Genomic DNA, 16,100 nt, shown 5'->3' with positions numbered 1-16,100 from the left:
GAGATTTTGGCACCTTAGACTGTGAACCAGCTTCAAAGGCAAGTGGATTCGTGTTGCACATTTCAACAGCAAGACAATTCAAAGTGCTTTACATAAGTTATAAAAGGCGTCATGACAAATTTTAAAAGCAATATACTGCAATCGAAAAACTAAGAAATTTAAACAAAAAGGTAAATAGAGGATAAAGAAAGTAATCAAATAAAATCAAAAGAAAACATTAAGCATAAAAGAGTGCAGCGTTACAAATTAGTATTTATTTGATTTTATAAAAGCGTGGGAAACACGACAGTCCCCAGCATTCATTCAAAATGAATAACAGTTGCAGCAGACCTGCAGCTCTATGAAAGCTTGTTACGGATATGTCGAGCATAAAAAATTTAAAAAAAGCTGCTTCTCCATGTGCAGTTTGTTTAACTCCGGGAACAGAAAGCAAGGGATGTGGAGTTGTATACATTTTACATACAGTTTGGGGGCAGACCTAGAGTTTAGCCTTCAGCATAATGTGCACAGTTTTCAAATCACTTCTGTATTAAAGTTGGAGACAGTGGAGGGAGGACAGGGACAATAAATAGGATTAGATTAACTAAACTCTGCCACAATACTGTCTACAATATGGTTGCTACGTGTTTTGTTTATTTTTTTATTGAGTTAAACCGTCTAACTGGTGTTCCTTGCCAAGTGCTATTTAGTTAATATTTAACATGTATGTTAAAAAGTTAAAGGCAGCGTTATGAATTCCTGTAGCCTATTGGGATATCATATGCAGGCCTGCATGTATGGATTTTTCTATAAGTGTCAGGTAATGCCCCACGGCAACTCATTTATAATGCACACAGAGCTGCAACAATTTCCAGGTATGACAGCAATGAATAAAACATCAATAAATATGAAGATTAGGAGGGAAGAATGCTCTGCTGCCGCTCTGGTGAATGAAGGTCAACATACGAGGGCCTGGATGAACCGGAGAAAGTTTGATTTGGGGCATTTGATCTCATTCACTCAAAGTATGCCTCTCTAGATAGCTTGGATTTTCCAGCATGTGGTGGATGGCGAGCCGGTCAGTCTCTAATTTGCCCACAACATCCCAGCAGCATACTAATTGAGCTGCTAGAAAGAGCACTTTGCACTGCACACAGGAGAGCGGAAATTACTGCGTGTTGGACGTGTTGACCTGAATACAGAATGTCTTCAATTTCTTCATCTTTCATGAAAACCAAGAAATCATATGGTAATCTGAGAGATAACCAAGCTCCCCCCCCCTGTCTTCTCATGTCTTCTCAGAGATACACACCGGACTGTAGCGATAAACAAAAATATTTGTTGCAGGATACTCTCCACAACTGAATCTGTTGATGCACCTGACTCCCGTCACCCACTTCTTTTTGAGTGTGGGCCGTCATTGGGTGTCTGGGTTTCCTCTTGATGATTCACACCGATTCAGTGTGTGTCTAACGCCTTAACTGACTCCCTTTTTGCTGTGGGTGCACATTCCCGGATGTCTGACCCCCCCTCTCGTCCACGCCACGCCACGTGTTACGGTCCGTCCGAGGTCTGGGCTGATCTCCAGAGCCCTGCAATTTATGATGGCGCCACTTGTGACTTAGGATTTCCGATGAGGCGCCATCAAACCTCCACCAGGCTGCCTCCTATAGATATTAAATAAATGCACAATTCTCTCCGCCTCAGTGTTAGGCGGCGGAGGACATTATACAGTGTAGCATCACACACAGCGTTAGATGCAGACTGGTTCCCCACATGAAGGAAGGATACAACACTATATGCTCTCTTGTCACTCTGTAGGGTTTTTTTCTTCCTCAGTTTTTCTCATATACTTTCTCTGAAGCAATCGCTCACTGCTATATTGCTATGCTTGTCCACCGTGGATTTGGCTGATTGCCGGGATGAAAGCCGCACATTCCATATTCTTTCTCATATGAGAAAGTGACACTCCAATCCTCTGATCTTGGCAGTTTAAATTCAGACCATGATGCCTTCACTCAGACCACAAGGGAAATTAATAAATGATTAAAGTCTAGTGGAGTCGAGGGAAAGAATGGTAAGGAGGGATAATGGTGTATTGCTGAATGATACTATCTTGCTGCACTCGGGGTTATGACTCTATCTACTAGTGTGTGCATAGATGAGATGTGTTTGTTGACGGGTGTCCTATGTGATAAAAGGACACTTTGTGAGGAGCCTGATTACATTACTGAAGCCCCCTTAAGTTGCATTTAAACCTGAAAAATACAGGAAGGAGGATAAAGTGTGTGTGCACGAAATCTGCTTTGTTTGCACTAGTTGATCCATCAGTATCAAATGCGGTGTTAAATTAAGGAAAAATTAAGTTGGATTGTAGTCATTGTAGTGGCAGAAAGTAGCATTCTGCAAAGTGAAGCAGTGACAGACTGCACACCTGGAGCACCGGGGTATTTCCTGGTGGCCTGAGGGTTGTTCAGTTCTGTGTTGAACAGCGACAAAATATATCAAGCAGGAATAGGTTGAGGGACGTCTCAAATCCACTTATCTGGCAAGCGATGATAACTTTCTTAACTTCTAGAGTTAGCCCTCAAAATTCGAGGTCTGGTGCTTTGCGTGAAAAGGGTGGCCTGGGGTGGGGTCAAATTCCCAGCCTGCATTATCCTGCATTATCCCAGTCCGCCCCCTGAAGTAAAGCATATGTAAACACATAGCCAGAATAAGCACCAATAGAATTGTTTAAAGCAAATACTAAAACTGACGCTGTTAATGGGGATATTTTTGCCTGATTATATATTCGAGAAAGAGAACAGCAAGAAAATAAGCCTGACATTATATTTAGCTTTTCTTTGTGTGAGTGTACTTGTTTATTCAGTCAATGTCTGACTGACACTAAAGAGCTTCACATAACAGTCTGCTCCTTGCAGGCTGCAGGTAAAGTAGAAGAAAGAAATCTGTCCTGGAATAAAATACATAGTTCAGATAAGATGTAACCGATGTTTATACATGTATGTGTCTTATAAAAGGGTTTTTATTATGGTCAACAATAGCACAGCTGAATTACTGACCCTATGTAAAGACTGTAACTATTGAAGTCGAACTGGCCAGTGGGCGGTCGCTCTGTGGGCCACTGAAACATTCCTTCTCTGTGTCATGAGCAGCCCACAGATGCGTTGTCAGCCCACTTTGATTATGCACCAACTCACACACCTACGGACCGTGGCTCTTCTCATTCCCTGTAAACAGGCTGGTGTCATGCAGGATTGAATTGTGATACCATAGTCGGTTGCTCTTTGGACCGATTGAGCAGCCCACAAATGGTTCCGTCTGGGTTTGAGAGTCCAGGGCCATTTTTAAGTCTGAGTCCACAGGACTGATGAGGCGTAGCCAGATATCATGTATCTTAGCTTTGGACTAAACAAGCTTTTCATGCATATTACAAAAACATCAAGTCACAAATGTCCTTTTACATTTTAAGAAATTCAGCTAAAAGCCTTTTATTCTCCACCAGCCCCATTGTTTACGGAACATGATCCTCTAATTATGAATAATCTGTATCACTTATCCTTTCAGTGCATCGGAGGTGGCTGGAGACAATCCCAGCTGACACCTGGCGAGAGGCAGGGTGCATCCCGGACAGGTCGCCAGTCCATCACAGGGACAAACATGCAGTGACAAACGGTCACGTTGCAAAGTGAAGCACTATTGCTCAAAAGTCCACTTACTCATCCATTAGTATTGCATCATTAAAGACATAATTGTGTTTTGTCTACTTGTTTACTAACCTTTCCTGGCATTTCTGTCTCGGCATTCATCGGTGTGTTCCTGCCTTTACCAGTCACCTTTTTATACAAGCCAAAAATCCACACTCCATTGCCCAACTGTCGCAGCCAGCCACGAGCTCATTTCCATTGTGCTTTAAGCCTAAAAGTCCACCAGAAGGGGCTAAGCTAGCGGATAATAGCATTTCCGACCGACCCTGAATGCCCCTCGTCGGAAGATATCAACAGACATTTAGGCTTAAAACACGATGTAAATGACCTTGTTTCAAATCGAATGTGAATTGCGTGTCTTCCGGACACTCGTAAGACACCACAGGAGCAGTATGAAGGCATGTTATGTTTTTTTTTTGTTTTTTTTACGTTTCTGAAGATAAGTCCCTAATTTCATCAATTATATTGGATTCGGCTGCTACGCTGTTTACCCACTGAAACTCCAAAAGTGTTTTGTGGACTCAAACACTTCACCCACCCCTCCATCAGCATAGGGGTGAGTAAATGATGAGTGAATTTTCCTTTTTGGGTGAACTATCCCTTTAAGGTTAAAACCCTTTTTTTTCAACATTTTCACTGTGTTTGAAGCTTTTCATGATAAAATGGAGGTTCAGAGAATCAGTGTCCCATCTCACTCTCCATTCAGTGCTCTGAGGCTGATGGGATCCTTTCTATTGTGTGGAAAGGTCTTCAACATGCTTTCATGAGCATACATTGATCGGTAATGCAATTTATTAGTCTGGCCAATCCATTAGCCACTGTTGTATTGAGGGAAGACTTGTGGGACCTCAGGATACTGTCCACATCCTCAGAATAGTGTCTGATGGCTGAAAGCCAAAGTTTACATTAGAATCAGCTTTTCCATAAAGGCTACCCACGTGTGTGTTTTGTATCCTATTTAATAATTCTTTATATGAATATGCAACTTATGTTTCATTAGGTGTTAACACCATTAAGCCTTCTTGTGTACACAATTGAAAATTATATTATACAGAATAAAATAAAAGTTTTTGTAATTAATTCTTTTTAGAAAAGTCAAAGTTTGCCTGAAGATAATGGCCCGGGCTCGGCGACTGAGGGGAAAATACGATGTGACACCATGGACGAGCTGTGCCTCACTTCAAAACAGCAGTGAGTCCTGTGGGAGGACTGGGTTTTGATGCAAAGGCCGGCACACTTCAGAGCTCCGAAAGCCTTTTATCAGTCACTCTGACAGCTTTTGAGAACAAGGGGGCATTTTGTGTAGGCTCTCCAAGGCCTGAAACACACTGGAAGTAAACATGAAGTAGTGTGCACTAGAGGGGAATGGCCTCTATAGTGCAGACACACCAGAGCCATTTACTGGATGTGCCACCTGGGAGAGCATTTCATTTTGACCTACTCTGAAACCACCATGATTATTGTTGGACAGTGCATCTCTCTCTCTTTATATATATATATATATATATATAATACAAATTTTAAATAAACATTTTTTTTAAAAGAAAGTGCCTTGGGTTTTCTTTGCATCCGATCCAAAGACCACCTCAAACAAACAAGTGAGTCGAGGAAACGCTCCAAACCAAATATGCTTCAGGTCTTATATCAATTCAGATTGTGCTCATTTTATCTTTGAAATGAACGGGAACTGATTATTATGAACAGTGAATTCATGATGAACAAGGTTGAGTCAATATTGAGCGTCATCGATGTGATTCCACCATAACGTGACAATCTGAATCAGTGAAAAACGAATGAAATGCCCTTATGACACCATGTAGAGAAGTTCATTGTGATCATATTATCTCTCTAGTTATTTCAGACTGTGAGTTGATTTATTCATTTTTGTATAAAACATGATCTAGTCTTGGCACCAACTGGTGCATTCTTTCTCTCGCTTCATTTCTGCTGCACAGAAACATTAGCAGTCCAAAAAATCCTCCAAAAGTCAAGGTCATCCCTGACAGGGAAAAAACGTGGTGATTTTTCAATAGCTTATTTTTCTGGAGTACAGGAGAAAACCAATCAGATTTTTTTCATCGTTCTTTTTTTTTCCGGGATCTCTAATTAAATCTAGTCACTGGAGTGAAATAGTAGAAATACTTAATTCATAAATCTGACATTTTAGCTACAAGGTTATAAATGAAACATAATGCAGAAAATAGTTATGGCTCACCCAGACGGTGACCTTGCTGAATTTGAATTGGAGAGGATTTTGGCTCCCGGTGACCTGGTGATCTCTTATTCATACCGAGATGATTCAACCACAGCTAAGCCCATCCCTATTAAGGCCGTCATAACTGATGATGAACTCCGGATAACTCCTTCACCTGAAAAAGCCTCAATTTCATTATGGAAAGAAGATAATTCAGTCCCTGATGAGACCCGACAGATAATGATTCCACATTTTTAGACTGTGTGGTGTTGGTGGAGCTGGTTATGTGTCAGTGGGTCCTTGTCAGTTAATGTGGGTGTATATGTGCATGAAGCATGTGCCGTCTAGTTTCAAATAAGGAACCATTTTAATGGCTCAACGTTTTTGTTTTTATGGCTCATCGGGCAAGTTTCTTTGAAAGAATCTTAAACCTGTGGAACAACTGGAACAATCTATTGCTCCTTGGCATAGATTTCCCATTACAGACACTCTGCACTGAAAAGACAAAGGCATTCTTCAGAAAGACGTTTCCTTATTTAAAGTTCTGATCATGGCGGTGGAGAGTGCTGTCAAGGACATTATGTTTTTGGGTTATCCATCCATCCGTCCATCCATATGATCAGATTCATTTTTTGTTCACTGACACAATATGATTGTATGTCATTTTCTTGTTGTCAGACACAGTTTGGCATTTTTTAAACGGTGGGTTAAACGCCTCTAATACAGGCGGCCATTTAATACACAGACAGATTGCCTGCTTGGCGAAAAAATTCTTTAATATGAATTTCAAAATTCAAAATAAAGAGATATGTCATCCCAGTAACTGCAGGGGGAGAGTAGACTTCTGGCTTACTGGTGAAATACAACTGGCCCTCCCATTGCTTGCACTGTAGGCACAACATAGTTTTCAAAGGTGAGATATGATGGCACTCTAAAGAGACCAGTAAAAAAGTTATAGAGTGATAAAACATTCCTTGGCACTGTAAAACTAAAGAAAATATGATTACCCTTGACACTGGGAAGCGCTGTAGATCTTCTTGTCCTCTGTCGAGCTGTTCTTTTCCTCCCACTGGGATTTAATCGTAGGATAAATCAAACCAATGCATGGGAAAGCAGGAGTTTGATGTCTGACATCCCTGATAATTTAGACTAATTCCACCGTCCTAATTTCACTGACAGCCACACAAAACCTGATTACATATGCACCCTGGTCCATTTGATGAGTCCTATTAGTGAGCTATACGGTATGACAAGATGTTTTTGATTCATAACCCTGCGGTGATCTAATTTCACTTCGAGGGGAAGTGGAGTCCTCACATAGAGAAGCAACAGTAAAACAATCTAATCCCCATAGATCCCTAATCGAATATGCACAAGGCAAGAAACAATCAATTAAATTGAACAGCTGCAAATTAGATCAATTTAATTGTCTAAACAGGATCAAATCAATTATTCAAAACTGGACATGATTCATTTCAAAATAATTATGTGAAAGCTAATGTGTGATTGCTTTGTGATTAATTTGTGCATTTTCAGCTAGGTGTACCGGTGAGGGGTTGGAATCTGTTCTGTTCACTGATAGCATCTACTTTGGGAACTCAAATTTATTTCCCGATCCAGCACTTTAAGGTGCAGTTTGGGATATTTCTTTTTCGGGCTCAATCCCAGGGGTCGACAGTGTGGGGGGCTGAACCCAGACCATTTGGAGTTGATGTAATTTGCCTTGAGTGCTCCTTGCTAGGCCTTATACTGGATTAAGGAATCCCTGCTTGCATGCTGGTTGAGAGTCGGGCTATAACAATTTCATAATCATCCATATATGGTGAGAAAATAATACACTGTAATTATACACTCACTTCAAATGCTTCACATTTAGGCTACTATGTCAAGTACGATGGTGGTATTACACCTGCAAACTGTTATAATCCAAGTTTGAAAGAAATGTAGGCTTCTTCAGTAATTTACATTTCAAGTTTCAACCAGTTGTTTTTTGGCTGCAATACAAATGTTAACTTTTATAGTTACTGTATGATCCTTGGCCCAACACTCATTTTAAGTCATTTTTTCATACACCCGCGCAGGCTGTTGATGAAGCGAGAGGTGGAGATTTGCATTTGAGGCAGAACAACGTGGCTGGAGGTCAGTAGTTTGCCCTGTGAAGGTTTGCTGCAGGGGTTTTATTGCACCTTCCACCATCAGGTTGCTTAGAGATCTGAGAATCCACGGGCAAGCCTTGTGCCAGACCATAAAAGAAAAATCACAGACTGCAGAACGCTGCAGCCAATCGCTTTGGATCAGGAGGAAAGACTCCAACTGGGCCCCAAGATGTGAGGGACATCCACCCAGGTCTGATCAACCTGTGGTGGCCAAGGTATCTTGTGATTAACACCTGTTGACACTAAAGTACACAAGTGAAGTTATATCCCTCACATCCACTAGTGGTCACTAACGTCCGCTAACGTCAACTGGTGGTTTGCATTTTAAAAAGGGCGGAAGACCTTGAAATGTACAAGGGATATTCTCCATCTTGTCATATGTTCTTAAATGATAGTCCTGCAACCTGAAAACATTGTTGTACCTCATTATTAACTTAACACTTATTTATTATGATAGTTATTTATTTGCATACCGACCCAACAGAAAGTCTTCCTCACCGGTACCGAAATATCTGTCCTCCAAAACCTCCGGATGCAATGACTTGATTTCTCCTCCGTGTCTGTTGTGGAGAAACGGCTTTGCTTTACCCCGACACCTCTAATCGACAGCTCAGTGGACGGATGAGCACAGTCTGCATGCTCTGAAAACTCCTCAGATATGGAGGCCATTTAGTTCTGCTAATGAAGCCATTGATCATTGTTAGCTTAATGACACTTTCTAAGTGGACTGTACACCCACCGGAATTTACAATGTTTTTCGGGAGCACTCTGAAATATATTTTTTTATGTAAAAAAAAAAGAAGGGAAAAATACTGACATGCATACGGTGCTGTCACATTAACCGAACAATCTATCATGGCACTAAAATGCCCGTGACGGCTTTGCGGTTGATTCAGGTCCGCCGAGTAAGAAATGAAAAGTTGTGAATGTGACCCTAATGACCAAACGTATAAATCCTGGCCACATTAAGGAGATCAATTAATTCAGGCCCGCGCTGGGATGCAATGAAAAGTCCACCGCCTCATCACTTTTGCAAGATTTAGTACACTCCATTTGCAAACACCTCTGAGTGCGCCTGCAGATTATTAGATCACTATATCAATGTTTTGGTTTATTCATATATCGGCACTAGAGGTGGGTACAATTTCTCCTCAGGACTCAACCGTGAGTGGTGTTTGTGTCAAAAATGAAAAAAAATCACCTTGTAGCTGTCAATCACATATACTACCCTTATATGACATGTGTTATTTGAACGTATAGCTTCTGTCCATGTCAGCAATACATTGTCTATACAGTAAGCCCCAAATCAGGAAGTGTTGGGAAAGAATTACACACGATAACATTTCATCCAAAAAGATTAAAATTCAGTTTTATATCTTGTGGTTGGTGTTGTCTCGTCAAATAGATGGATGTTTGATATTATTACATATTTGGTCCAGATCAGTGTAATAAAAAAATACAAAAACAAATAAGTTTAATCATCAGGCTTATCAAGTACACAGTAATTAAAAGAGTGTAGTTAAAGATAGAGTTGGTAATCTGTTTTTGAAACACTTTTCTTTATCTCATTTGTTGAAATCTATTTAATGTCCTAATGGCCATAAATCGTCTCAGTCTAGAGCCAAAGTCTTCAGAGAAAAAAGGAAAAAAGCTGGTGTGTGTGGCGCTCGCAGGATTTTAATAAACACGACCATTCGGACCACATTAAGTGATTGGCCTGCGCTCCATGCCCCCGCTCCCATTGAGCAGGACTGGAGGCACACACCGCGGAAGCAGACACGATAGCCAGAAGTTGGCAAGTGAGTCATGTATCTATCTGTACATATATATAAAATGTACATGCCAGCATGTTGACATGTGCTCCGTTTCACAGCCCTGGCTCTGGACCTACATCATTCCTGATGACATGACCCAAATATCTCACTTTGTTCACTACATTTAGCACTTGGTCTGCCATGAAGAATTAGGGAGAACTTAGCTTCGGATCCTTTTCGGTCTCAGCAGATATGACAACACTCTTTTTAGAGTTAAATTGAATGTCATACTGCAGACCATAATAGACTCTGAGCAGTAAGCCAGCACTACAAATCATCAGGGTACATCACATGGTTAATAAAACTGTCCCCCCCACCATATAGCCAGTCTTACACACTTTGAGCTTTTCACCAGACATACATGGATACATATTATCTTCTGTCTGTACAGATATATTTACACTCTTGTAATGTGATAAACATTTTTACCATGATTCAAATCAAATACGGACGGATTCATATCTTTACGCATGCAGAGTTCTATACACTACACTGATAAAAGCGTGCCTCTGTGTGGATGTCCACAAATCTCTGCCTTGTTTATTTTCAACCCAGAGAATTCATTCTAATGCTCTGGAGAGTATGCCATGGCAACTGCTCTGTAATTTACATCTCATCCAGTCAAATAGCCAGACCAATGGTAAATCCATCACTGCTGACACAATCTAAAACATCCATATAATGTTTCATCCATAGCTTATCAACATCTTCAGATCCAGTAACCCAATCGATGCTGGAAGGCGGAGCCATCTTACTGTTGCTGAATTCTTTCTAGAATTTATTAGCATTATGCTGCTGCAGCTTTTTGGTGGTGGACCTTGCTCCGTTTATTTAATAAGCATAAACCACATTTAAATCTAGCATTGATGTGTTTTATTGTGTTCATACTACGGGTTAGGTCTCGGGTTTTCCTGATCACAGCTGGTTTTAAAATATTGCAATATTGAAAATCAAAGATATAGGATCTGTTGTAGCCAGTTTATACACAAGCTCAACTTTCTATAGACAACCTTGAGCATTGGGTGCAGACATACAGTGATCCATTCATGAAGGCTGTATCTACTGGCAGCAGTATGTTGCTGGAAGGAACTGACTTGTCTATCTTGACTATCTTGTTGTGTTGACCAAATATAGTGTTAATCTGAGATATTTGCACTGATATCAATCATAACAAATGTGCACTTTCTTTGAGGAAATAGCGTATTAAGGATTTTTACATTATTCATAATGACTGTAAACATTTAAAATTACGAAAATGTTCGAATTGTTCATATGCACCAACATAACTAATCTAATAACACTGATCAGTGGATAATGTTTCTTATGCAAAATAGTTTAATTTGTTATACATCTATTCAATTGAATTGTACAAATGAGACATTTATGCATTACTTTATTCATAGAAGTGTGTAAAGATATGCTGGAAAATCTCATCCGCCTTGTTTGGGGAAAATGGGTAGAAAATATAAATTAATAATTTGAATTAATTTATTTGTAATATGTTTTTTTCTGTTTAACTATTTACGTAGGAACTTCTCCCTATAATTTCATTAATATGCATAAACACCAGCTAGTAGTTCAAAACAGCTGTCTTCTAATTAAGGCCACAAGAACATAGACTACAGTAGTACATATCATTTTACACATTGGTATTACATGTTCTTTGGATGTTCATTTTGCAACTGGCTTTTCCTCAGAGCCCTCACTGCACTTCAAGAGACAGAACATGGAAACATGATATACTAACATAACCAGTTCATTATGCATTCACAGCAAATACTTTGTGGGCAATCAATGCAACATAATTTGATCTGGATGAGAGATAATGTAAAGCCACCACTGGCCTGTAGCTACTTGTAATACCACTGCATGAGGTAGTGAGTGATTTAGTGCATCAGTGAACGTCAGTGTGTGAAAAGCATAGGCGGGGAAGGAGCGGATGAATGGATGGATGAGTGCGTAAGAAAATGATGAGGGTCATGAATCAGTGAACATGTTGCTCTGAATAAGTGAGATAGAGCAATTGATGGCACGCAGGTGGGATGGAGTGAGTGACTGAGTGTGTGAAACAGAGATTAAATGACTGAATGAGAGAGGGGGAGGCAGGCCCGGGCTAATAAATGCGTGTGAGAGACAGTAGTTGAAATTTTGTCCGACTGACTCATCGACTTCAATGAATCGCTCCATGACTCAGTCTGTGTATGGATCCCAGCCTCTCCCCGCAAAAACAACATTAGGCGTTTTGCATCTCTGCCTCGCTGCTCCAGGACGAACGGATCTGCATTCCGTCTCATTTGCAGTCTGCTCCGGCATGTGGCTATAGCTTGAGGGGAGGCGGACTAATTCTGCCTGGAAATTATTCTGAGGAAACTGGAAGTATTATTGCTCCCAAACAGGGTATAGCGGGGATTTGTGGGTAACAGCAGTGTCCAGCTGTCCAGGCATGGCTGCCAATATCATTCTGATGCAAATGGGTCCACATGAATGACTGGGACAATAAAACTCATATGCAGATATAGGCGGCAGAAGACCGACAGCATCGCCAGGCGGGATGGGGCCGTTATTATTCTTGGCCAAGGAGTGAGTTTATCCAGAGCCATTAAATTGTATGTGCGGGTTGAAGGGGGGAAAGAAGCACGATTTTTGAATTGATTGAAAGTGGGAGATTGGTGGAGAAGGATCAGGGACCCTTCCTTCAATATGTTGTCCTCTATATCTCCTCCCTGCCATCTCTCCTTTCTCTCAGTTCTCCAGCGCTTAATGCACTCTCATTTTACATTAGCTACCGCTGCTGCTGCTCAAAATGCTACAGTTGGACACAAATAACTAATTATCTTTGCCGTGGGAAACATTTAATTGCGTATTTTCTATATATAGCGAGCTTGCCATTAAATTGCACTTATAGAAATTATATTCCATTAAGGGCAGTTAGCTGGAATATCTTAAGTGCAGCGACTGTGTTGGCTTTAATGCAGCTTTAATGTGTGCACAGCAAGAATTTTCCCATTGCAGCCAAATTGTTACATCTGCTCCTGTGGGACTTTGTCCGCTGTGCCCTCCACATCCAAGGCAATGTCTTCCTGACTTCTGCTTCCCCCTGAGTACCGATGTGTGATGGAGGCGGGACAGAACATAGACTGTATATAACATTGGATGTAGACTTCTATCAAATGACCACTGGTTGCAAGAAATCTGTTTCAATATAAATCTATAAGCAAATGATGCAACTGCTGCCTTGATTCATAACGTCAGTAAACATGTTTGGTTTACTTTATTAGTCTTTAGTTATAAGTCTTCTTTAATACAGCATGCTGTTTATTTTATAAATTAGGTTCATCTAGAGTCAATTAGACAGCAAAGCATGGTATACATTGGGTTATGGATACCTTTTGATTGACAGCTAATACCTGGTGTAGGTGTTGGCCACTTTGAGCCATTATTTACCAGTTGGTAATATGTTTGCATTAAGTTTGGTCTTTGAGACCTTTTCTCCTCCATAGACTGTTGTAAGGACTCATTGATTGAGAAGAGTTTTCTTTTATCTGGGTACTTTGGATTGTTATTGCTAATGTTGAATCTTTCAATTATCAATGAATAAAATCTGTAAGACTTCTGGACTAAAACAACAGAAGACAATGTTTATTTTCTTTTTCAAGGACAGAGCTTAAATGTCCAGGTGAATGACTAACACAAGGACATTCTGAATGTAAAATCAGCTGAAAACATCCACACTGCTCTGTAGATGTGTTCACGTGTTCTGCTGCCCCAGTAAGCCACATTTCAAACTGTATAACATTTTCATAAACTACCCAATGACACGTAATCTGCACATTGCAAAGTGATGTACAACACGACATTTAAGAGTCACGTCGACAGCTGGAGATAATACAACTTGCAGACTTTAGAGACCCCTGCTGTGAGTAGCTCAACTCTCACCCAGCTCTATTATGAGACTTCAAATATTAACACACAGACACACACACACACACACACACACACACAGATGCACACAGTCTCCTTGGAGACCAAAAAGGAAGGCAGCGTCAGCTGAACATTCATCATGATCAAAGTGAAACCTATGTATCCTTACAATACCCTTACTCTGACACACAGCTTAAAGATTCCCTCTGTTCATCTGCACCCAATCCCACACTTTGTCCTGTCTTACAGAGTGCAACCTCAGAGGAGAAGCATACAAGGCAAGGATAGATGTCAAATGCAATTAACCCAAAGAGCATCCAACACTTTACTTTCCCCTTTTATCTCTCATCACAGGGAGATTTCTTCAAGGCCTCCTCATACGAGCTGTCACCCTCTTATACCCTTCTTCGTCCTCGGTTTAAGAGAGATTTGATCACTTCTTGGTTTGGTTAAGACAGAGATGTAGCCCCGAATAGTAATGATGCTGTTTTGTACTGCGAAGCCTTTGGAAAATGATAAAATGGTTTCATCTCAAAGATGGCACATGCAACTCAAAATAGGCAATTTTTAACTTTGGCTTGTGTTACACAACTTCCCTGCATCCATGTATGTTGCTTAGAGGAAAAAAGACAAGGACTAATTCACAAAACTGTCCAAACTCTGTCTTTTTCTCCCCCTAGCATCCATGGTAAACATAGCCGTCCATTTATCAGCTGTAAGGCTAAAAGGGGGGTGAAAAAGGTAGGAGTTGAAAAGGTTTCAAACTAAAGTAAGCAGCTGGGGAAACTAATTGTAATTTGGCTACATCTGCCAAGTTAGCATGGGGGTAATGAGGAGCATCTGGCCGGCTGGTTGGCTAGCAAAGATAGATAGTTGCTAATTATAGACTTTTTGGTGAGTTCATTTTGGAATCGGTAATTCAGATTTCAATCATTTCTAATCGGAATATGCTAGCCCACATTAATGTTCTGATTTAATCTCATTCCCCTGATACACACAGTCCTGTATGAACTGTAGCATTTTTATACAGTTGCCAATTTTAGTTGAATATAGATAAATTAAAAAATTGTTTGGTTTGCAGCCTAAATGGGTCTTGGTATAGCATGTTTGTTCCTTCATGCACAAAATAACTTTAAGCAGTAATTAGGACTGATTTCTTGGCATAGCATTTTAATTTATAGGTATAGTGTTTTTTTCTAGGAATGAAAATACTGTTTATTTAAGGAGTTGTTCAACAGATGATAGTTTATGTTCTAGAGATGTCAAAAACACCAGTATAATGGCTGCTATGGCTACTGGCTGTTTGATTGGTTTGTTGGTTCATTGGTTGGATGATTATTTTTGATAACTGGTGGGAGGCATGAGGAACAAAACAAAAGGTTTTGTGTGTGATATCACATCAAATCACATTGTTTCTTGCATGTCACATTTTTTCTTTCTATAATTAATTCCTGTCTTCCTGGGCAACGTCTGCTCTGCCTTATGACTGTCACTTCAGACTTCATACGCCCTACTTTTCCCCAAAAGGGATATGAAGCTTGAGACCTCGGAGACAGTCGCTCCCTTTTGAAAAATGATGTAAGTTTAATCATAAGACAATGATTTTCCTTTCGGCAAATTTCATAGACGCAGGTGGTATGCTTTTACTTCCAAGCCAGCCTTCCCGCTGCTGAATCATGCAACGATCCCCGATGACCTTCTGAAATATTAAGATAGGAGCTATTCTCATCTAACTTTTTTAACCATGAATGACAAAGATAAATGCACATAATCCTAGTGAGGTCAGATTGTTGAATATTATGACATTACTGCAGTGGTAGTTCTAAACTTGCGTTCGCTTGGACTGTGTTAATGCTCCGAAGCCTATTCCAGAATTATTCCTCGTCATTAGTGAGCCCTCCTCAAACAGTCAATGGTGCAGTGAAGTTAGAAAACTTCATGTTGATCATATCTGGTTTATCTGCAACGAAGATTTAATACTGCTTTATTACTGCTTTATTACCGTGTGTGGTTCATACCTAAGTTTGAATGATTTTTTGAGCTGCTGTTATTTTTTAAAACACTGCTATTGAATGATAAACACAAATATACACCCAAACATAAACAAACATCCAACCAAAAATGATTTGTGTAAGTTAAAATCATTTTATATAGAAATACATATATCTAATAGATTTGGTAATTGTGGTGGAATTTATATGGAAATTTATATTTGACATCTCATTGCATAATCAGAACTGGAAAGTGAAAAAAAAAAAGCCTGCAAAGTAATTTGTTTTAAAACTAAGTGTCAGACAGTGAATATAATTATGAAGAGCTCACACGT

This window comes from Hippoglossus stenolepis, chromosome 13, assembly GCF_022539355.2.
Source record: "Hippoglossus stenolepis isolate QCI-W04-F060 chromosome 13, HSTE1.2, whole genome shotgun sequence".
NCBI lineage: Eukaryota > Metazoa > Chordata > Actinopteri > Pleuronectiformes > Pleuronectidae > Hippoglossus > Hippoglossus stenolepis.
This window is presented reverse-complemented; position numbering follows the sequence as displayed.